Genomic DNA, 24536 nt, shown 5'->3' on the forward strand with positions numbered 1-24536 from the left:
TCACTTGTGACAATAATTTTAATAAATTGGGATGTTTGTTCATTGGGGATGTGGCAACAACTTCTTACATCTGATTCATCACAAGTTTGATGATAAGTCTATGAAATGTCCATCGCATCTGCGATGAACAATCAATTATTATGTCATTATACTAGTGATGGGATTTGGGTCACAAGTGAGAAAAACACTATGATGTCTAAAATCGTTGAATGTATGATGACAATATGTGGTTACCAATAGTATGATGAAATTGTTTCAATTAATATTCCATTTCTTAGGTTTCAGAAGTCTGATAGTGTGTCATCAAAATATTGGCTAAACAATATTGGAAAGTATACTTATTTTTAGAAATGAGGGGGGTGGAAATAGATTTCATTATTTGGAAGAAGGTATTGGAAATATCAATGTCATCCCCTAGTTCATTATGTTGGAATGCATGTAACAATATTCCCTCCATGACATGGGTATTAGATACGAAATAATCCATACCAACCTATATATCATTTCCTTCATCCTTAACATGTGAAGAACTTATGTTATTATAGACGTTATGAATTGGTGACTCCGAATGTAGTGGGAATTAAATAAGTGGTTGATTCAACCATGGTTGGTATGTTTCCTCTAGGATATTTTCTCATTTAATAACATTTTCTTGATTTTAAATCATATTGGTGTGTAATAGTACATGGTATTTAAGTTTCTAATCATTAGAATTGTAATTGTTAAAATATTGAACATTACATCAATAATATTAGTAAGGAAATATATTTAGTATGTTTAAACATTTCACCAAACATTTCCTAGAAGCATGGATTTTTTTCCCCAATAACAAACATGAAACCAACCACTTTATAAAAAAAATGTGGAATTAAGCAATACATTTATATCCAAAAATTCAATTACTTGATCATTTTTTCTTTTGCCCCAAGGGGATATCTAAAGGTAGACCCAATGAAAGGAATTCTTTATGAGCAAGTGGTTTACGAAAGTTATAGTTTATTGATAAATCATCACCAGTAGAAAAAATTTGTATTTCATGCACAAATACAAATCATAAAGAACTGTTTGTCAATGAAGTGTTCCTTAAAGTAAGAATTTGCACTAAAAAATGACTTATACCTATTTATGAACCCTATAATTTTCCCATGAATTCATGGATGACAATCAATATATAATAGGTTTTTCCTCTTAAAGTTTCTATAAACATAACCATTCATGCAGATGTTAGACATTGTAATTACTCCTGCATGTGGAGTTGGCTAAAATTAGAGAGTCAGTTAACTAAGTGTTGAGGGTTGAGTCAAGTCGAGTTAAGTGATAGATGACTTTTAGTGTGTGGTTGCATGTCAAGATATTTTAGGCAAGTCGCGAGTTGGAAAAGGATAAATACCCTTCACAAGTTTCATTATATGTATCAAGTTTTGCATTATCAATATAAGAGCCACAACTCGTATGTTTTGTGTGAATATTTGTTTTGTGTCTCCTCTACCTTTCCAAAAAATTGGTATCAAAGCGAGGTTACAAAGAGCCAGGGAGAGCAGATCAGTTGTTTTCCATGAGAGGAGAGAGAAATACTTTTTCCTCTTGTTTGAGCTATAACACTCCTTATAGTTGTATTCAAGGCATTATAACACTCTTAGGCTTAGCATAGAACCGTGTTAATGGTGAAAAACTTACCGTGTTTTGCAAACACACTGCTTTCCTTCGAATTCAGAGTGTTAGAGGACTAACGCAACTCATTATTGCCATGAGAAGCTTTACACGCATCCGTATTAAAGAATACAACGCGTTAGCATGTTAAAAGTCAACAATAGCCTTGATCGAACGACCTCCTGTGCACGCAGTCGTCCCTGTTGCAAGCAAAAAGTATGAGAAGTCAACGAATAAAAAGCACGTGAGCAAGGTTAAAGAAATACGTGGGTTAGTTCAAAAGTATTTTTTTTTATATTGAAAATGGGCTCCAAAGATATTGTTTACAAGGCCTTGTGTAATTTTTAAAATGGGTCTTGTTTGAAATGGTTTGAATAGATCATGTCGGTAAAGGGTGAAGAGATCTTAAAGCGCGTGGGTAATTCTGGAGACCGTCTTTTTTTTATATATTAAAAAACACAAAGGTGTCACAGGTTTTATTTGAGTAGAGATTATTTTTTGTGGTTTTGGAAATTTTTATTGGAAAAATAGTTTAGGGCTTTGTAAAGTCTGTCCTTTTACAAAATAATTTGGTTTTTGTGAAGCATGATGCTGTTTTGAGTGAATATTGTGCCTTTCATGAGTGCATATTGAAAATTATATTTTTTTGGGGGGCGATATGGAAGAAAACTTCATGCAATCAACAAAGAAGTTATAAAACAGAGGAATGACCGTAGTCATGGGTTGCAAAGTGCAATTGAAGCATATTAAGAAAAGAAATCGAAAAGAAGAGGTGAAGATCATTGCTTGAGGCCACAACCGAGGAACTTAGAAGCCTAGCAGAAGACAAAGAAGAAATTGAGGGTGATTGATGTAGCTTTGATCTGCTACCACCTCCTATGTTTACAGGTAAATATTTTGATCATTGGGTTATCAAGATGTTAAATTTTCTTCGAGCTAAAGAGTTAATTGAGTACGAGTCTAATAACCCATATGATGAAGTATGCGATGCTTTAACATTGAATTTTATAAAACAGGAATTGGATGAGAAGTGTTTGTGGAAGGTAGCAAAAGCTACAACTTCCAAGGAAGCATGGAAGTTCTTGGAAGCAGAGTTTGGTGCAAGGGGGGGTGACATGCAACATCACGTTATGTCACAAGCAAAGAAGTCAGCCACAGATCTGAGAGTATATGAGCAAGACTTTGAGAGGAAAATAGAGCTTGGAGAACCCCACTTAAAAGTGGATGATGGTTTTCAAGACCATAAAATTGAAACCCATTATGCAAGAATGCATATGGATGAAGAAGATGTAGCAAAGATTGTGGAGAGAGAAGTTGAAGCCTCTATGTGTGAAACAAAGCAAGAGAAAATAAATGCTCAAGGACTCCACTGTAATGTGGATGATACAGATGATGGTGAATTCCACTGTGATGAGACACATGTGGATGATGACTGCAAAGTTATATGTGAATTTTTGAATCCAGCCGCAGCTGATGGACTTGGTGAAGTTGAAATTGTCAATGAAATTAACAATGAACACATGCATGCTTGGATATCCCACCATAGTGTGGATGAAAATTATGTTTATGTTATGTGTGGTTTCTTTTTTGAAACAAGGATTGATTGTGGTAATATGGTAAACACAATGTTTGATGAAACATTGAAGGTTGAAGCTGCAACTGTAGCAGCAAGATATGAAGCAGTTGGAACTGCTCATGAAGCAGTATGTCATCTAGTAGAAGTTGATGATCAAGAACATGATAAAGTGATTGCAGAGTTTTTGATGAGAATATCCACTAACGTCATAATAGTGGAAGACAACCTCCATGCAGTTCAAAAGAAGGCAGATGTAGAGCAAAAAACTCTCACTTAAGAGAGTCATATTAAAGATGTTTTTAACATTGTTTTGGAATATGAAGGTGTTCAGAATAGCATGGGCAAAGAAGTTGAAATGAAGGTTGTTAATAAATTTGATGCATATTACATAAAAAAAATAACAGTACCTAATGATGAAAGTGAATAATGATATGGATGTTTCTTAAGACAAAGATGAATGCATTGAAACCATTTTTCAACAATGGATTCAAGAAGAGATAAGACTCTGCTATCAAGTAATATTGCAGAAAGAAAGTCAGGAATATGAAACACAAGAAGCAAAGCAAATAAGACAATTTGAAGATGCAATGTTTTGGCAGTAGTCCATGGTTGAACGGATATTTGAAGATGAAACTGTCGTAGATAGGATCAAATTGTGTTTAAGCACAAATTCAAGAAAAATCAAAGAGAAATTGCACCAACAGAAGGTAAAGGAATATGGATCATACAACAAGAAAGCGCAACAGAGAATGAAGCAATTTTGAGGTTATAAAATTTGGAAGAAGAGAAAAAGAAAGTGTAAAATTGTGAAAGTCTTGAGTCATTGTAAGCCTAGCTGAGACATAGACAAGCAGGCATGTTTGAGTGATAATTGAGTCAATTTCTATTGTAATCCCAATAGGCATAGTTGAGTCATGTTGAGTCATGTTTGAGTTATGTTGAATCATACGGTCGTAATTAAGGGGGAGTGTTAGAAATTGTAATTACTCCCACATGTGGAGTTGGCTAAAATTAGAGAGCCAATTAACTAAGTGTTGAGGGTTGAGTGTTCGAGTGTTGAGTCAAGTCAAGTTAAGTGATAGATGAATTTTAGTGTGTGGTTGTATGTCAAGATATTTTAGGTGAGTTGCTAGTTGGAAAAGGATAAATACCCTTCACAGGGTTAATTGTATGTATCAAGTTTTGTGTGATCAATAGAAGAGCCACAACTCGTGTGTTTTGTGTGAATATGTTATGAAACCAGCTCCCAAAACATAGAAAAGATAGATGAACGCCTTAGAAATAACCCTCTTCAATGGGGAAACCTCCTTTACATTACACAAATGAACAATTCTTTGATGATACAAATGACAAAACCTCCTTTCTATATATGGGAGTTTGAGGGGTCACAATATAACCAAGCCGACCTAACAATAATAATATAAAGGCACAAAAATAACAATAGTGGGATTCTATGGGGCACAATAATAACAATATGGGGACAATACGGGCACAACAATAACAATAAGGGATACAATGACAATAGTAATGGGGGAATCACTAGTATTATAGGGCCCTAACATGCCCCTCTCCTTCAAAAAAGTGTTGTCCTTAACACTTGAGTAGTTCTGGGTGCTTCTGCATAAAATTCTCATCCTCCCATGTGGAATCTTCAACGGGTAAGTTCTTACACTTGATGAGATACTCTGAAATTTATCAATTTCGTAGTTGTCGAGTTCTTGTTTCTTTGACTGCTTCAGGTTCCAATATGATTTTTCCTTCCTCATCAAGCTCTGGCAATATTGTTTGAACTGGAATCTTGTCACCTATAAGCTTCTTTAAGCAAGAAACATGGAAAATTGGGTGCACTCGGGAAGCTGCAGGAAGCTCCAATTTGTATGCCATAGTACCTATATTTTGCAACACCTTTTACGGACCATAATACTTTGGTGATAATTTATTATCCTTCTTAGCTTGCTTGATGTAAGAGCCCTATCCTAGGGTCTGCTAACTTCTAATTTCTTTTGAAATTAAATGCGACAAGTGACGATAACTTACCAACTTACAAGGCTTTTAAACAAATAGAATTTTATTATTTACATTATAATCAACATAAATTAAGGTGAATACTTCATTCTCATTAACTTTAAAAGAGTAGTCTATGGAGGAATACCTGTACCGGTGGCTGATGGAGATACCTTTGTCCTGTTGCTCCTGCTGAACGCTCCTCTTTACGGACCCAACTGGATTTACCTCCCACCCAACTAGGAAATAATCCCTAGCCCATGAAACCTCCACAGGTTCCCTAGCCCTTTGAGCCCAAGTCCAACTAGATGTAGTGTGTGTGTCCAAATGAAAGATCCAAACCAAGATAACAATACTTCCCTCCTCTCAACAACCCAAGAAACCTCCACAGGTTCCTAAGGTCTCCAAGATCACAACAAGTCCAAACAATCACAACCAACCCCACAATCATAAGCAAGACCCAACCTCCCCCTTTTCTCCCTTCCCCCTTTCCTTTTTATACCCTCTTTCCATTCTCCATCCCAACCACCTCTCATTAATGTCATTAACTTCTCATCCATCCTTACAGTTGACTTCTCTTCTCCCAAGTAAGCTGGGAGTACATTTGGAAATGTGACATGAATATAAAATTGGGAATTTAATGGGAAAGGACCATGTCTTCTCCCAAGTAAATCTAAAAAGTACATTTGGGAATGTGAGGTGAATATATATATTGATAGTTAAATGGAGAGGACTATGTCTTCTCCCAAGTAAATGTGAGGGTACATTGGGGAATGTGAGATGTAATTACATGGAGAGGACCATGTCTTCTCCTTAGTAAATGTGAGGGTACATTGGGTAATGTGAAATGAATATATATATTGATAATGAGATGGAGAGGACTATGTCTTCTCCCAAGTAAATGTGAGGGTACATTGGGTAATGTGAAATGAATATATATATTGATAATGAGCTGGAGAGGACTATGTCTTGTTCCAAGTAAATGTGAGGGTAAATTGGGGAATGTGAGATGAATACATATATTTTGAAATAATGGAAGGAGACCATATCCTACCTAATATTCAATTTGAGAAGGTAAGTGGGGAATTTGAATAATGGAAATCATGAATTTTATATTAGACCAATATTTCTCAATATTTTCAGATAATGTAAACATTAACAAAATTTGTAGGTTAAGATTTAAGTGGGGCATTACATACACCCCTCCTTTAGAAAACTTCATCCCGAAGTTAGAATGAAAAGATGCAAGTAGTTTGAAAGCATAACAACCAGAGAGAGTTATAGCAATAAAATTTGATAAGTCCGACAATGACATTTATTCCCATCAAGAGTCTCCAACTGATCTATATCCTCCTATCCATCCTGACCTACTTTCGTTCCCACCCTATCCATCCTTTGCTGCTTTATCAGTGGCAACGACCATACTAACCACTGATAAAACCGACATGGTGGAAGCGTCGAATACATCGACCTAACTTCCCCAGCAGGTAACTGGCAATCGTCATCACACGTCTAGGGGAGCGTGTCCACCACTGCCCTCCCACGATTCCAGGTTTCAGAGGATACACGGTGGGAAATGCCTCCACCCCTCCTTCAGAACTAGGGTCAACACCCTAACACGGACCACACTACAGAGCTGGTTAGACTTGTCATCGAATAATCCAGTCAGGTAGTCTTTGCCACCTTCCCCATGAGATGTCTCGACCTTCCATCAATGGAAGAGTAGCTCTCGGCTATCATATAGTTCTTTCCCCTGCGGGTTAGCTCTCATTCATGCATTTATATAACAACAAGACGTATAATCATCGCACTATTAAGTCTAGTATCCACGTGTCAATTTTGTAGTTCATACTGGAAACAATCATAATTTCACTATGCCATTCATTAGATAGATCATATCCACTTAAGCCATACATGAAACGACAATAGCTCTGATAAGTCATGTACTAGATAAATCATCACCAAGTAAGTCATATATCAAATATTTCCATCATCAAAATCCAACCTAAGTAGTTTCACATGTTCAACCAAATGCATCAATATTACACAATGTTCATAAATAAATAACATGGAACTGCAAAATAAAACCTTAACATAGGTAGCTGTCTACGTCAAAATGGGAATCATAAATGCTCATGTGACATCCTTGTGGAACTCCTCGAATCCATTAGAGTTGAAACAAATTCCACTGTCTATCATGGAAAATAGCATTTGAACTTAGATATGCTATAAGGTGGTACCAAAACCAAAATAATGGCAAGAAATAGATTAGTGCACTATCAATTCCACTAGAAGATGCTAGTATAAGTTTTATGCATATAGTTTCTTTAAAACCTTAGTGAATATAAAAGTCCCACTCTTCCAATTTGATGGTTTTTCATCTTCCAAACCAATTAGTTAATCTTGAAAATGAAAGACTCAAAACTTCATAACTATTTCCAACATGATTTTCATATTTTCTTTTCTTTTTTTAAATTAAGAGAAATGTCCTCTAAATGTCAAGGGTTCAAATTTATTATATATTTAATCATTGTTTACTAGTACTAAAGCAATTTCATGATATATAATGTAGCTCACCATATGACCAGACAAATGAGAAATAATTAAACGAATGGACTAATTGCCTTAGACTTGTGGTATAGACATGGGCCTTCATTTACAAAATATTTTGAATGATAATAAGAATTTTTGAGGCTTTATTGGAGTTGTTTTAAAGGTGTAATCATCCATTAGATTTTATCGCCTATCTTATAAAGGTTTCAGGTAATGTAAAGCTAAATTATTGTAATGACTTGGTCTCTAGGTTGTGGATAACAAGTCAAATCATTATTTTTCAAAGAGCGTTTCAAATTAGCCATTAGAAGAAAATTATTTAATGTTATTCCTTCATCTCATTTGTTGTGAATTGAGATGAGCATGCCATGATAAACGTTTTTTTTTTTAGTGCAAGCACTTATCTTGTATATTTATTCTTCTATTTTATTTTTATTTAGCCATGTAGAAATTTTGTTTTCATAAAAAAAAAAAAAAAATTAGGTTTTTCCAAATTACAGAAAACTTGTTGATCAATCCATTGAGGGGCTACATAGTCACATGGAAGAGAACAATTATAGTGCTAGTCCTCACTTTCTTTTGTTGGATTAGAGCTATCATTTTTTTTTTTATTGTTGGACAAACCCTTATTAGAGATTGCTCCTTCAATGACAAAATCTCCCATAACACCACAACGAATCTATTGACCGAAAGTATTTGAAGAGGAAGTGTCTAAGGTGAAAATCACCCTTAGTTGAATTTTAGTATCGATACATCATTTTAGAATAGAGTGAGAGATACTAGTCTTTTGACTCCAAACTCATAGCTTAATCCAAAAATACAAGATTTATTTAGAATGGGTCATAACTACAATCCGACGCTAGAAAAAAGTAATTTGCAAGGAAAAGGTAGACCTCACCATACCAACCAATATTTAAAAATCCAAAACTTTTTCCAAATTTAAAAATCCAAGCATTTTCTTGAGGAGGATGGTGACCACAAAAGGATGGAAAGCATTAATGAGTTCTTGAAGCCAGGTAGACGTAAATAAGATTTGAGCTACTATTCCTTTATTGATAGTCCTATATATGACACAAACTGAAGGATGTCAAATTGCAGAATTATATATGACACAAACTAAAGGATGTCAAATTGCAGAATTATATATAACACACACTGAAGGATGTCAAATTGCAGAATTTTGACAACATGAGCAATCAAGTTATTCCATGGATTATTGGAAGTCATATCAACCAATCCAGGGACATGCATATGGACAGGTGCAAAAAAAAATAAAATGATTTTGTAGTATATCTATCACAAATTTGATGTTTCACTATTTTGTTCAGCAAACAAACACAAAGGTGTAACCCAAGATGATAATAAATTTATTTGATGTTTGCATTCGTTTTATGATTTTACCTAACATATTTCATTTTACTTTGTAGGCAATCGTAGGCCTACTATGGTCCAACCATGCTCAATCCCTCTAGAACCCACTCTAAAATCCTTTCATCCTAAATATGAATGGAAGACTTGGGATTGGGATGGATCTTCTGAAACCATGATTTAAAGAAACTATTGATTTTGTAGGAGTGATCTGATAATCTTTTAATGTAACCTGGGAGTTGTATATATATATATATATATATATATATATATATTCTAGGATTGTGAAACCATCTGGATTAAATAAGAACACAACTTAAACTAGTTTAATTTTAATTTAGATGAATCAGTATATTAGCTACCCAGCCAACATCAACTAGAGAGCCTTGATATCATTAACAATGTGGTGAATCAACAAAATACCTTCAATTAATTCAATAATTCTTGTGAGATTGCAAAACCAATCCCAAGGCTTCATGATTAATAAAAATTCAGATGATCCTTTTTATTAGTGATCTGAAAGAAATAATTATATTAAGTACACAATGAACATGAACTACCAATGTTCTCTCTGGCCGATATCCCTATTTTTCAATTTCAAATTTTTTTCTGGGATAATTCTAAAGCAGTGTTTTTTTTTAACGAGCTTTGCAACATAACCCTGAACTAAATCATTTTCCATTGAAAGGCTTTTTGCTTCATATTTGACACATCGAACAATTGAACTTGGGAATAAAAAATACATATCATGAGGGGATTCAAATGATGGTGTAATCATTGTCAAGGTAAGTATAAAAGAATTACTTGTAAATACTTCCAGTCGACAAAAACAACCATTAATTTTCATAAGCATTTGTCCGTAGAATATTAGAAATAATTTGTCAGAGCAACCCCGAATTACAAAATCTGGGCATGGTTACCAATGTAGTGAAACCTCAATATCCCTATTTTCCAGTTCTCGCTAATTCTTGTAGAGCTAGTTACACAACATTTTTTTTTCAAGGAGCTCTGCAGCAAATCCTGAAGCTGTTGCTTCAAATTTCACACTCAACGCTGGAACATGGGGATGAAAAAAATGCAGTATCATGACGCCATTCAAATTAACGTGATACTTTTCTCAACTAGCACACAAAATTTTCGCTGTAATATTTCCAGCACATACGAACAATAAGAGTTAGTTGCACATATTTCGAGTGCACATGAACATAAGTGAATTTTCACCAGATCAGAAATGATGGTTCAGTTCAACCTCGAAAGGTTTTTCCCTTTTATAAAAATTGCAAGCGCATTGTTGCAAATGAATATTTTACTAAACTGAAAATATTTCCAGGATCATAATCCCTTATGTCTATATATTTTCAGTCCCTTATGCATATATATATATATATATATATATATATATATATATATAAATTGGAAGTGCATTGTTACAAATGAATATTTTACTAAACTGAAAATATTTTCAGGATCATAATCCCTTATGTATATATACTTTCAGTCCCTTATGTATATATATATTTCTAGGATCATAATCCCTTGTTATATATATATATATATATATAGATATAACCAATAACACAACATCAGCATTAATAAGAATGCAATTAATCCTTTTTATTAGTGGTCTGAAGAATTAATTACAGAAATACCTGATCAACATAAACTACAGAATCTTGACATGATTACCAATGTATCAAATTGCTAATATACCTACTTTTTAATTCAATAATTCTTATGAAGTTATGCTATTTTTTTTTTAGGATCTACAGCATAATCATGATCTGGAACATTTTCCATGGAAAAACCCTTTGCTTCAAAATTGATGCATCCAACACTAGAAATTAGAGATTAACAAATATCATCAGGTCATTCAAATGATGCTAATCCTTTTGTTTTAAGTAGACAAGAATTAGTTGTAAATATTTCCATTCCATGAGAACAACAATCAATCTTCATAACCATTGCCAAGGCGATAAGCAGAACTCTGAAATTTTTAAGAGGGATATTTTAAGAAGAAACTCATAGAAAGGGGCAATCATATCCATAGAATAGTAACCCAAACAAAGGATAAATTATAACATGGATACATTCTATTGAACTAAATTCCCAGTCTGTAGCTCAGAAGGGTTGAAAAAACAACTTCCAGAGTTGAAATGGCACAGTGACAAGTATCACCGCCATAGCCAAAACCTAATCACTACAGAAGCTGTGAATTGTGATTACAAAGTAAGCAACTAAGCCTAAACACACAGCATGGCTAATGAAGTCTGGGTAAAACACTAGATAAAATTCCAACAAAGCAAACCAGGACCTAAAAAAAAACCAGAAAGCGAAAAAAAACATGCAAGAAGAACCTAGCCACCATGCACTAGAGTTTGACAGTTTCCTTTAGTGCTTTAACTGGGGATGTGACCATTGGGGACTATAAACAGGGTCATCAAAGAGGACACCTGCAAAAAAAATTCCTAATTCCAACCCTTGAGGAATGAGTAATTTAAATACTAAAGCCCATGTTACACTGCTATGGGCCCAAAAATCCCAGATGGAGCAAACCATCTAGAAATTGTTAACTTGTTCCTGTAAACTTCCATGGGAACCAGGAAATTGTCCTCGATGCATTGGTTCCAATGTCCTATTTGAATCAAAATAACTTTAAGATTTCATGTCAATACTTATAAATCCTGCAATATTTGAAGAAAAAATCCTGAGACAAATTGTAGCATTTGTTGTATCTCATATTCCCAAGCGTTTTCTAAGAGACAAGTAGATCACACCACCATAAATGTGCCCTAACTGAATCAAGTGCCCTCTGAATCAATCCACTGCAGTGCTACAATTTCAAACCAAGCAATGTTTCCCCCATCTTTTCTATAAAAGGCAAGCATTTATCCGTTATTTGCATACAACCTGATAAATAAAGAATATGTATAGCCTGTTGTCTTGCAGATAATAAAGAGACAATGCCATTATCTATAATCCCACACTTTTCCAAATCTAAGTCCTGTAAAGCTGGACAAAGGTCAGCAATAATCTTCAGACTTCGATCTGTCACCTTTCTACAACCATCTAGAATTAATGTTTGAAGGTTTTCTCCACATAGGTTGGCTATACCAAATATAGCCCAATCTGTAACTTGTACACACCCACTCAAGTTGACTTTCACCAAACTTGTTTTACTGTTATCCAAGAGAGCAAGAACACCATCATCAGATATTCCTAACAGCCCACTAAGATCAAGTTGTTGTAGTTAAGGGAAATCTGTCCCTAACATGGTGAGGCATCCATTTCCAAAACCTGGATAGTAACGAATATTGAGAGATTTCAATGATTCACAGACTGGTATTGATGTTGTGACCAATGAAGATTCCTTAATTCCCTCACATTTAATCAATGACAACACTCTTAACTTTCCACTGCAATTAGAAAGCACATCTATGAGACCACGGCAAGATACCAACTTGTTATCCTCTATTTGAAAATTTTCAAGTGATATGGAAACATGTGTAAATGCTCTCAAGCCATCATCAGTCAATGACTCACACTTTAAACTTTGTCCAATGACCTCAATACTCACCTCTGTCAATCCTCGACAAGCAGTAACTGAAAGATGCTTTAGCTTCTGCAAACCCATTGTATTCCCCATACTCAAGAACCCCTTCTCTGTGACATTGAATAGGTTCTCAAGCGACAGATCGGTTAAAATTTTACCATAATGCCCAACTGCAGCAAGAGTAATATTAGTCAATCTTAAAGCCTGCAGCTTTAACTTCACCACGTTTTGGTATTGGACAGAATTGTAATAATCCCTTCATCACTGACAAGGTAGCAGTCATTGATACTCAATGATTGAAGTCGGACACAGTTCTGTCCAATTTCTTTTAGGGACTTATTTCCCACCTGGGGGCATGATTCTAGGTTAAGGGTCAATAAGTTTGGATAGTTCACAGCGACAAATTCCAAACCTCTCTGCTATCTATGGGCATTTGCACAAATCATGTTTCTCCAATAACTTACAGCCCTTCGCCATTGCAGCTAGCCCTGCATCACCAACTGATGGGTAGTTCCAAAGTCTCAAAACTCTTAGAGCTAGGCAGCCAAGGCCAGTAGCACATAGGCCTATATTGGTAATCCCTCGACACAGGATGGAACCACAAACTAGAATTTTGCCCAAGCCTCCATGGCCGCCTACATAAACAACAACTGCAGCAAGACTAATATTAGTAGGTTGAGCACAAAGTAGGCTGAACACCCACTGGGGCACAAATCTCAAGGGGTCTAAGCATCTTCGAGCTGCTAAAATTTAATGGCATAGGGAGTCGAGGGCTAACAAGGCTAATCAAAGCCATAAGATTGCTCAGATTATTATTGTTGTTGTTGGTGTTGTGATTATTGCTAGCAAACAATCCGGTGTCCAAGAGATTCAGGTTGCTCACGGGCATCATTCTGGGGCTCAAATTGGAGGTAGCACTACCACCCATCTGATTGTGTGGGCTGCTGAAATTAGGTGTCGAGATAGCAGCATTCATGCGGGGACTCAAAATCACGAAGCTGGGACTCAGCTGCCTGAAAATTCCTCCCAACAACCTCCCATACAAGTAGCCCTTGCTGCTACTATTGCTACTAGCATTGTTGTTGCTCACCAACCCCTCGCAGGCTAACTTCTGGAAGGGACTCGAACCCGCAACGTCCGGGAGCTGGGGAGCATGGTGATGATGAAGATGACGCTGATGATGGTGGCTCCCCCTAGCTAGAAAAGACTGGACCTGTGAAGGGTCGAGGCTGAAATTTGAAGTGGGTGACGATGAACAAGAATTCATGGCGTGGTGTAACAGCATATTGGGAGGCTCGGGATTCGGATTGATCAGAGATGAATAGCATCAAAATCCTTCATATCTATATTGAAACAAGGACCCTCAGGATGGCTGTTAGAATTTATTCATACTGGCAGTAGTTATATCGTTATTGTTAGTATTGTTGTGAGAAGTAAACCATTCTTCCGCATCCAGCATTGCCTTGAACGTTGGCAAATTCAAATTCTCATCGTTGTTGCAGTGGAGGTCTGTGGCATCTTCCAGACCCCACATGCCACCATTCACATTCATTCTCGACAACATTTTTATCCCCAATCAATCCTCAATGTTGTCAATCTATATCTATATATATAACTTACTAGTGTTCTATATATCGATTAATTATGGCGACAACTACCATATATGATTTAGCTTTTATATGCGAGAACTGATTAGTATGAAGCTTTTGGATGCATATTCCCACGAAATCTAATGACTCTCAGCCATTTCTAGTCCCTAGGATTCGATCCTGCACCATCTAAAGAGCTGGAAAGCCTGTTTCTTCTACTCAGAACTTGCTCTTTCGGTCTTCAAGGAAAACCTGTAGCAAGCATTGGTTCTGTAAATTTGAACTCTGAATCATCCATTTTAGTGCCTCCTGGAGTTAAATATAGGAATCATTGTTTTTAGATTTTTATTTTAGGTCTAGATTGGTCATTTTTGGTACCTTTGAAGTTAAATATCAGAGCTTTTATTTCGCCATTAATTTCATCTCCGAACTGTCCATGATCCATTTGGACATTTCTTGCCAACAAACTTTAGAAGAAAAATAAAATCGTGCTATGACTACAGCATTTGTACAGCATTTGTAGCACCAGATAAAATGGAGCCAGTGAATATGTCAAAGGTGTGGCCAAATAAACCTCAACAATGGAAATAATTTATTTATTTTTCTTTTGTTTCAGAGATTAGAACTCGTCTCTCCTAATAGAGGTGGCAGTGTTTATAAAGTCACTCCTTTCTGAGTCGTCTTGACTGCAGCGTCTTCCTTACCTGGCCTGCCTCCTGTAGCCCGCGCTATGGCCTTTTTTCTCTGCGCTGACTCTTCATGTAAGACTATCCTTTTCATTTTAGAGGACTCAAGGAACCCTATCATCCAACCATTTTGCCGCTAACTTGGCAGGAATGTCCATCTACCATACCCATAGATGTATTTTAATGATAAGTTAAGATTTGATTACAGATCAGTCCATTTACTATTGCATATTGGTGTCAGATATGAAGGAAATTGCAAGTATTTTGCTGAGGAAGATAAATGTTTTCATGATTTTAATTCAGTAATTCAGTAAATGCTATGGTTTAGTATTGAGAAACTGACAAAACTCATGCAGTTCGTTACCTTCGGGTTAACTATAGGTTGTTTCTTACGGTTTTTATTTTTAATTTTTTAATTTTTTTTTAATTTTTTTTTTTTTTTTCGATTTCAACTTGAGCTTCAGATCATTCATTTTAGTGAAACTTACTTCTAACTAGCATGTTTTTCACTTTGGGCTGTTCAGGTTGCTGCATATTAGGGTTAAATATTTAATGAAATTGCAAGACTTTTGCATGTGGCGATAAGGATGTTGGCTCTGTAACTTCCAAAAATGCCAATATCAGTGACAGAATTGCTTAAGCTAAAATGTTGTATCAAGTTATCAACAATTGCTATGAACATACTTACATGGTGAGAGATCGATAGTATTAATGTATGAATCATTTAAAATGTTATACTAAAGTAGTTGGTCAAGCTCAACATAGACTTCACATTGTTTAATGGATTGTGTGTAAGCATGGGCCTCAAATCTATATGCAAGGTTGTCATTAATGGGAAGTATAAATTGTGAGTTTAGTGGGCTTGGGTCCAAATTTTGAACCAAATCTCTGATACCATATGTAAGAGCCCTATCCTAGGGTCTGCTAACTTCTAATTTCTTCTGAAATTAAATGCGATAAGAGACGATAACTTACCTACTTACACGGCTTTTAAACAAATAGAATTTTATTATTTACATTATAATCAACATAAATTAAGGTGAATACTTCATTCTTATTAACTTTACAAGAGTAGTCTATGGAGGAATACCTGTACCGGTGGCTGATGGAGATACCTTTGTCCTGCTGCTCCTGCTGAACACTCCTCTTTACGGACCCAACCGGATTTACCTCCCAGCCAACTAGGAAATAATCCCTAGCCCAGGAAACCTCCACAGGTTCCCTAGCCCTCCGAGCCCAAGTCCAACTAGATGTAGTGTGTGTGTCCAAATGAAAGATCCAAACCAAGATAACAATACTTCCCTCCTCTCAAAAACCCAAGAAACCTCCACAGGTTCCTAAGGTCTCCAAGATCACAACAAGTCCAAATAATCACAACCAACCCCACAATCATAAACAAGACCCAACCTCCCCCTTTTCTCCCTTCCCCTTCCCTTTTTATACCCTCTTTCCCTTCTCCATCCCAACCACCTCTTATTAATGTCATTAACTTCTCATCCATACTTACAGTTGACTTCTCTTCTCCCAAGTAAGCTGGGAGTACATTTGGAAATGTGACATGAATATAAAATTGGGAATTTAATGGGAAAGGACCATGTCTTCTCCCAAGTAAATCTGAAAAGTACATTTGGGAATGTGAGGTGAATATATATATTGATGGTTAAATGGAGAGGACTATGTCTTCTCCCAAGTAAATGTGAGGGTACATTGGGGAATGTGAAATGTAATTACATGGAGAGGACCATGCCTTCTCCTTAGTAAATGTGAAGGTACATTGGGGAATGTGAGATGTAATTACATGGAGATGACCATGTCTTCTCCTTAGTAAATGTGAGGGTACATTAGGTAATGTGAAATGAATATATATATTGATAATGAGATGGAGAGGACTATGTCTTCTCCCAAGTAAATGTGAGGGTACATTGGGTAATGTGAAATGAATATATATATTGATAATGAGATGGAGAGGACTATGTCTTCTCCCAAGTAAATGTGAGGGTACATTGGGGAATGTGAGATGAATACATATATTTTGAAATAACAGAAGGAGACCATATCCTACCTAATATTCAATTTGAGAAGGTAAGTGGGGAATTTGAATAATGGAAATCATGAATTTTATATTAGACCAATATTTCTCAATATTTTCAGATAATGTAAACATTAACAAAATTTGAAGGATAAGATTTAAGTGGGGCATTACACTTGAGGGACATTTTTTTATATGGTTGTAGTCGTAGGAATACCCAATCACCTACATCAAAACTTCTTTCGCTACGATGTTGATCTGCCTGCTGTTTCATTCTATTTTGCGCCATGGTGAGGTTATCCTTTAAGAGTTGGAGAACTTGTTGTTGATGCTCAATGTGATCTTCCACTTCTTGAACCTTAGAGTTTTCTCTTAAATATGATGTGATGGATGGTGGATGATAACCATAAAGTGCCATAAATGGGGTCATTTTTGTTGCAGTATGGAAGGAAGTGTTATACCACCATTCAACCAGAGGCAACCGTTTGACCCATTGTGTTTGTTTATCAAATACAAAGCAACGAAGATATCCTTCCAAATTTTTTTTACTATCTCAGTTTTCCCATTAGATTGAGGATGATAAGATGGGCTATGAGCTAACTGAGTACCAAGATAAGAAAATAATTATGTCCGAAAATTTCTAGTGAAAATGGGATCTCTGTCGCTTACTATAATCTTTGGGTTTCCATGTAGCTTTTGAATTGTTTCCATAAATGTAGTAGAAACTGTACTCGCTTTAAATGAATGAGATAATGCACAAAAGTGTGCATACTTGGTAAGTCTGTCAACTACCACCATGATAACACTCTTTCTTTTGGACTTGGGTAAACCTATGATAAAATCCATCGAAACCTCCTCCTAACGTTGGCTTGGAATGGATAAAGGTTGTAATAGTCCTGGGGTCTTAATTGTCTCAACTTTATTTTTTTGGAAAACCAAACATTCCACGACAAACTTTTGAATATCTGATTTAAGGCCATCCCAAAAAAAATCCTTCTTAACCCTGTGGTACATTTTTAGAAATCCTGAGTGCCCTCCTAAGGGAGAGGCGTGCAATTCCCTAAGAATCTTTTGTTTGAGTTGGGAATTCTTACATAGGTATAACTGATCCTTGTACCACAACGAATCATTTTTCCAACTAAATGTATAAGATGTACTAGGATCTTGTTGTATCTTTTGAATGAGTGCCCACACTTCCTCATCATTCTTCCATTCATCCCTTGCTTCGTTTATCCAATCTAGTCAGATAATAGAAATGGCGCAAAGAAATGCTTCCACGTCCTCATATTTTCTTGAGAGTGCATCTGCCACAACATTTTGCTTTCCTTTTTTGTAGATGATTTCAAAATCATAGCCCAACATCTTTGTGACCCATTTTTGCTGCTCTTCTAAAGATAATCTTTGTTCTAAAAAGTATTTAAGACTATCATGATCTATTTTTACCTTGAAGTGTCTTCCCATTAGGCAGGGTCACCATTTTTTAAGTGCATGTAGTATTGCCAACATTTCCTTCTCATAAATAGCTTTGTGTAAATACTTTCCTTTGATTGGATGACTTTCGAAAGTAATGAGTCTTTCTTCTTGCATTAAAACTGCACCAATTCCATTTCCTAAGGCATCACATTCCACAATAAAGGTTTTTGTGAAGTCCGATGTAGCTAAGACTGGTTCTTGGCACATTGCCTCTTTAAGATGTTGAAAGGCCTTCGTTGCTTCTGGAGTCCATGAGAATGCATCTTTCTTCAATAATGTTGTTAGAGGTGCTACTATTCTCCCATAATTCTTAACAAACTTGCGATAATACCCTGTCAACCTGAGAAATCCTCGTAGATGCTTTATGGATGTGGGGATTTTCCATTCCTTAATGGTTTTAATTTTGCTATGGTCTACCTTAACACCTTCATGAGATACAATATGACCCAGATATTCCACATCTTGTACTCCAAAGAAACATTTGGAGATTTTTAAATATAATTGTTTCTCCTCCAAAAGTTTGAGCACCATGTCAACATGTTGGACATGATCCTTCCAAGACTTGATGTAGATTAGTATATCATCAAAAAATACTAACACAAATTTTCTAAGGAAGGGTTTGAAAATGGAATTCATCAAACCTTGAAACGTAGAAGGTGTGTTAGTAAGGCCAAACGGCATGACCAAAAATTCATAATGACCCTCATGAGTTCTAAATGTTGTTTTTGAAATGTCTTCAGTCTTCATTCTGATTTGATGATATCCTAAACGAAGATCCAACTTGGTGAAGTAAATTGATCCATGCAATTCATCCAATAATTCATCAATAACAAGAATGGGAGATTTATCTTTAATAGTGAGCTTGTTGAGCTCCCTATAATCTGGACACATGCACCATGATCCATCCTTCTTGTGAACCAATACTACTGGAGCAGAGAAAGAACTTTGACTAGGTTGAATTATACCAGCCTCTAGCATTTCTGCAACCATACGTTCAATTTCACTCTTTTGGACATAGGGATATCTGTAAGGCCTGATGTTTGGAGGAACACTTCCTAGAATCAAATTGATAGCATGACCATGATCACCAATAGGTGGGAGGCCTTTGGGAGTCTTAAATACCTTGGAATGATTGTCCAATACTTTTTGGAGATCTGAAGAAATGGATGATTTCGATGTGGGAACCTCTAGTGAACATAATTATGTAATTATGCCTCATTGTTATTTCTTTAGAAGCTTTATCATTCCGTTAGAGCTAATTATCTTTCCCAATTTCCCTATGGTACCCCTTAATTCATATTCCTTTCCTTCTGAAGAAAATTTCATGAAAAATTCTTGAAAATTAAAAGCTATTGTACCCAAGGATTGTAGCCATTGGACTCCTAGTACAACGTCAGCACCACCCATTGGAATGGAAAGCATTGGGCTATTCAATACATATTCTCTCATGGATAGCTTGATATTATGGCACTTTCCTGAGCAATTTGTGGTTCCTCCACTTGCAACCATCACTTGACACTCTGGTGCTAGATATAGGAAGCAATTCAATTCCTTGGCTATCTTACAGTGAATAAAATTATGGGTACTTCCTGAATCAATCAACACTATTACCTTTTTCTTCTTGATATGCCCTTCTATCTTGATAGTTTGAGGAGTGGTAGTTCCAGCCAATGCATTACAAGATATGGTCGGATTCATTTCTTCTTTTTCTAGGGTTTGTTCCTGGTGTATATCCTCTTCTTTTGATGTTTCTTGTTCCTTTTCTTCCTTCTCTTCACAATCTATGTAAAACAATTTCTTCTCGGCACACTTATGACCTTTAGTGTATTTGCTATCACAACTGTAACAAAGCCCTTTTGGTCTTTTTTCTTCCAATTTTTGTGGTGTCAACCTTGTAGGTTATGGATGGATAGGGACAACAACACTTCCATATTTATGATTGTGAGTGGTAGGCTTCCTTGTTGCCATAATTTTACTTTCCATTTTTCTTGCCAAACTAAATGCCTTCTCCAATGAATCTGGTTCCCAAAGGCGAACCTCATGTTGGATGTTATATTTTAAAGTCCCTATGAACACATCAATCCTATGCTCCTTTGGAATATCTTTTACCCTTATATTCAATTTTTGAAAGTCCTCAATGTGCTCCATCATTGAACCCTTTTGTTTGAGATTTATCAATTGGCTAAAAAATGTGTTGCTTTTTGTATCCTCATAATGTGCTATCATTTCATCCGTAAAAATAGCCCAAGTGATAATTTGTTTACGAGAGAAAATCCATCGATACCATACAAACTAATTTGGTTCCAAATATAAAGTTGCAATGCGTACCTTTTGTGTGTTTTGCACATTATGGAGATTGAAAAATTGCTCCATCTATAGTATCCATGTTCCGGGCCCTTTGCCATCAAACTTCCTCATATCGATATTTGGAACATGGTGGTTCTTCGATCCAATGTTAGAGTCTATGAAATCATGATTAACATTTATTTTGTTCTCATCATGAGTTTCCTTTACTACCCTTTCACCATTACTAAGCATTTCTTGTAGAAACTTTGTCAAATCTATCTTCAAATATTCCATTCTTGTCTTCAAATCTGTCTTCAAATCTATCTTCAAATTGTCCATCTCAGCTTCCATGACGTACATCTTAGCTTCCATGCCATCCATCTTATCTTCCACACCGTCCATCTTAGCTTCCATGCCATTCATCTTAGCTTCTACGCCTTTCTTTAAACCATCCATCTTAGCTTCCATGCCTTTCTTTAAACCATCCATCTTAGCTTCCACACCATATATCTTAGCTTCTACATCTTTCTTTAAACCATCCATATTATATTTTGTTACTTTTTGTGCGAGTGACATTTGTTTCACTTGGTCTCGTAATTTTGATATATCATGTTGCATTTCTTCCTCTTCTTCATGAGTCATGCTAGAGATTTCAGGTTGCTTACTAGGTGTTTCCATTTTCTTTCTTCGGGGCATCAACTACTGATAATAATTCTTAACTATGCCCTTTGAATTCCTTCAAACTAATTTTTCAAACCAAGCCTATGCAAAAAGAAAAACTACACACCTCTTTTTTTCCCACTTTGTAGGAGCTTGATGTTGAATATCATGTATTTCATCAATTTTGGATCTCCAAGGACTGAAATTTCTTCCTATGGTAACCCTCTGAGTAATATTTCTAACTCCGCAAGTCTGATCAATATTGGATTCTCCAATGAAGAGTTATGCCAAATCTCCCACGATGACCTGAGTATAGTCTTGTTTAGTAGAGTGAACTTGTACAATGTGCCGCAGGTGCCTGTTTCAACCTTAGGTTATGAAAATGGTACTCCAAAAACTATCATCCGTCTGATTTCTGTAACTTACGAAAATTCAATCTGATTCTCTGAGAGAACGTTATGATGATTTTCCCAAGGTGACCTGTTTGGCATGTAATTCGAGGGTCTGCAAAAACCATAACTTCCTCAGATTATATCTCCTAAACTATAGTGAGATAGAATCTGAAATTTGGAGCTAAGGTTCAAAACGATTTCTTCTCAAATGGGTTTTTTATTTAGCTTTTGACACTTTGTAGCGAAAGAGTTATAGCAAAAATTCCGCCATGACCTATTTTAGATGAAATTCTGGAGCTTGCAAAAACCATAACTTCCTCAGATCATATATCCGAAAATATAATGAGACAAGATATGAAATTTGGACCCTAGGTTTAACAAGATTTTCTCTCAAATGGGTTTTCTTTTCGCTTCTGAAATGTCACAAAAAAAAAATTATAGCGAAAATGCCACGATGGCTTGTTTGGAGCAGCGAAACCCTATAATCCAAAGCTCTGATACCAAATGTTATGAAACCAACTCCCAAAACATAGAAAAGATAGATGAACGCCTTAGAAATAAGCCTCTTCGAGGGGAAACCTCCTTTACATTACACAAATGAACAATTCTTTGATGATACAAATGAAAAAACCTCCTTTCTATATATAGGAGTCTAAGGGGTCACAATATAACCAAGCCGACCTAACAATAATAATATAAAGGCACAAAAATAACAATAGTGAGATTCTATGGGGCACAATAATAACAATATGGGGACAATACGGGCACAACAATAACAATAAGGGATACAATGACAATAGTAATGGGGGAATCACTAGTATTATAGGGCCCTAACAGAATGTTTTTTTTGTGTCTCCTCTGCCTTTCCAACAACAAATATTATACATGAAAATGTTATGATTGTATTTAAAAATATTCAAGTAATTAGAATGACTATATAGAGGACCAAAATTGGCATACATGTTTCTTTATTGTTTTCTTGGAATAGATATATGTGAAAGGGTGAACAACCCAAAATTTGCAACATCTATTTTAGACTCGGAAATCAGATGAATATTACCATAAAATGAGTTTCAGTTTCAATATCAAGCATTGGCATGGAAGATGGTAAAGAAACATATAAAGAACGACTGTAATGGTCTTGGTATTTAATTATAAATGGAAACGAAGAGGGGAGTCATTGCTACCTTCTAACAATTGAAGTGACTTTCATGTGTAGCTAGATATTTTTTCTCTCCACTCATACAAAGTTTTAAATTGTAATGCCTCATACTAATAAATCAATAAATAATAATAATAATAAAGCGAGAATATTAACATATAATTAAATAAATAAATGATGATAATAATAATAATAATAAATAAATAAATAAAATAACAAATAATAGAGAAAGATAATAATAGTAAATAAATAAAATAATAAATAACAAAGTGAAACTCTGAATAAGTAAATAAAACTAGACTATAAAAATAGTGAGAATAAATTAACAAAAAGTAAACATGAATAAATTAAGAAAAATTTAAATTAAGAGAAAAAGTTGAAATAAGAAAAAGTTAAATTAAGAGAAAAATAGAAGTTGGCATGATGACACACAGATCCCCTTCCAATCCCCTTTCTATTTAATGGATGAAAGGGAGATGATAGTCATTCATTCTTTCTAGAGCGGAATGTTGGCAGACAAAATATTAACTGGCTATAATAGTTGATTGAGGGTTCTAAGGTGGCCAACGAGATCCAAGTAGAAAAAAATTAGAATATCAAAATCACTTGTAAATCATGATGGTTATATTAAATTTTTATATTTCAAAAGAAGGGAAATACTCTTAATAACTAGTCCATATTTTTTTAAGTTTATGAAAGTTTGAAGTTTTGTAGAAGATTTAATATATAATAAAATAAATAATATTACAATTAGATTACGTGGCCTGGAAGATTAAAACTCTTTTTTAATATTTTCAAGTGTGGATTCAGGACTCTATGACCATTGCATTTGCTACACCTTTCCATTTATGATCCATTTAATTGTTAATTCGCCAAGTACCATCATATCTCAACATGTCATCACTATTGAGGTAGACTCCAATTTACCAACCTATCTCACCAATGTACCCAATGTCTATCACTCCAACTTTTCCATCAAGTTATTAATTTTCCAATGAATATTCCCACTTCGTAACCCTTGGCTGCACCTTAGGGTTTATTTCACTATACCACATGATTTCTCTTACTGGTCTGCATTTGATCTTCATTCATTCGATGGTTGTATTCATGGATTGTAGTGACGACTTATAAAACACAAAATGGAGCATATTAAGGAGAAAAATGGAATGGATATTAAAAAAATCATTTTGTAATACCAATGGTGCATATAAACCATCCTCTGTTTGAGAAAATCCTTAATCAGGTTAAAGAGGAATATGGATTTCAGCAAAAGGTGACCATAACAATTCCTTGTCATGTATCCAATTTCTAATGCATGAAGGATCTTATTAATGAAGAACACAATCAATGTCACAGTAGCAATAACTCTGCATGCAGTAACAATGTTAACATTTGGCTCGACATTCAAGTCATTCTTGTAAGTTCCCTACAAGAAATTCTAATAATCAATCCCATCTTCAAGAGCCCTATTCTAGTCCAAACTTTGTTTTAATATGACATGTGGATCGATGTATAAGTCATTATTGTAAGCACCCTACAAGAATTTCCAAAGAATGAA

At 35.4% G+C, this 24536-nt stretch overlaps 2 pseudogenes; both read right to left on the reverse strand.

Annotated features, from left to right (window-relative positions):
• Positions 1-11903: 11903 nt before the first annotated feature.
• On the reverse strand, positions 11904-13370 carry LOC149227717 (EIN3-binding F-box protein 2 pseudogene; annotated as a pseudogene).
• Positions 13369-14265, reverse strand: LOC149227718 (uncharacterized; annotated as a pseudogene).
• Positions 14266-24536: the final 10271 nt, after the last annotated feature.

This window comes from Pinus tabuliformis, chromosome J, assembly GCF_031772625.1.
Source record: "Pinus tabuliformis cultivar Carrire ecotype Pingquan chromosome J, CPIR1, whole genome shotgun sequence".
NCBI lineage: Eukaryota > Viridiplantae > Streptophyta > Pinopsida > Pinales > Pinaceae > Pinus > Pinus tabuliformis.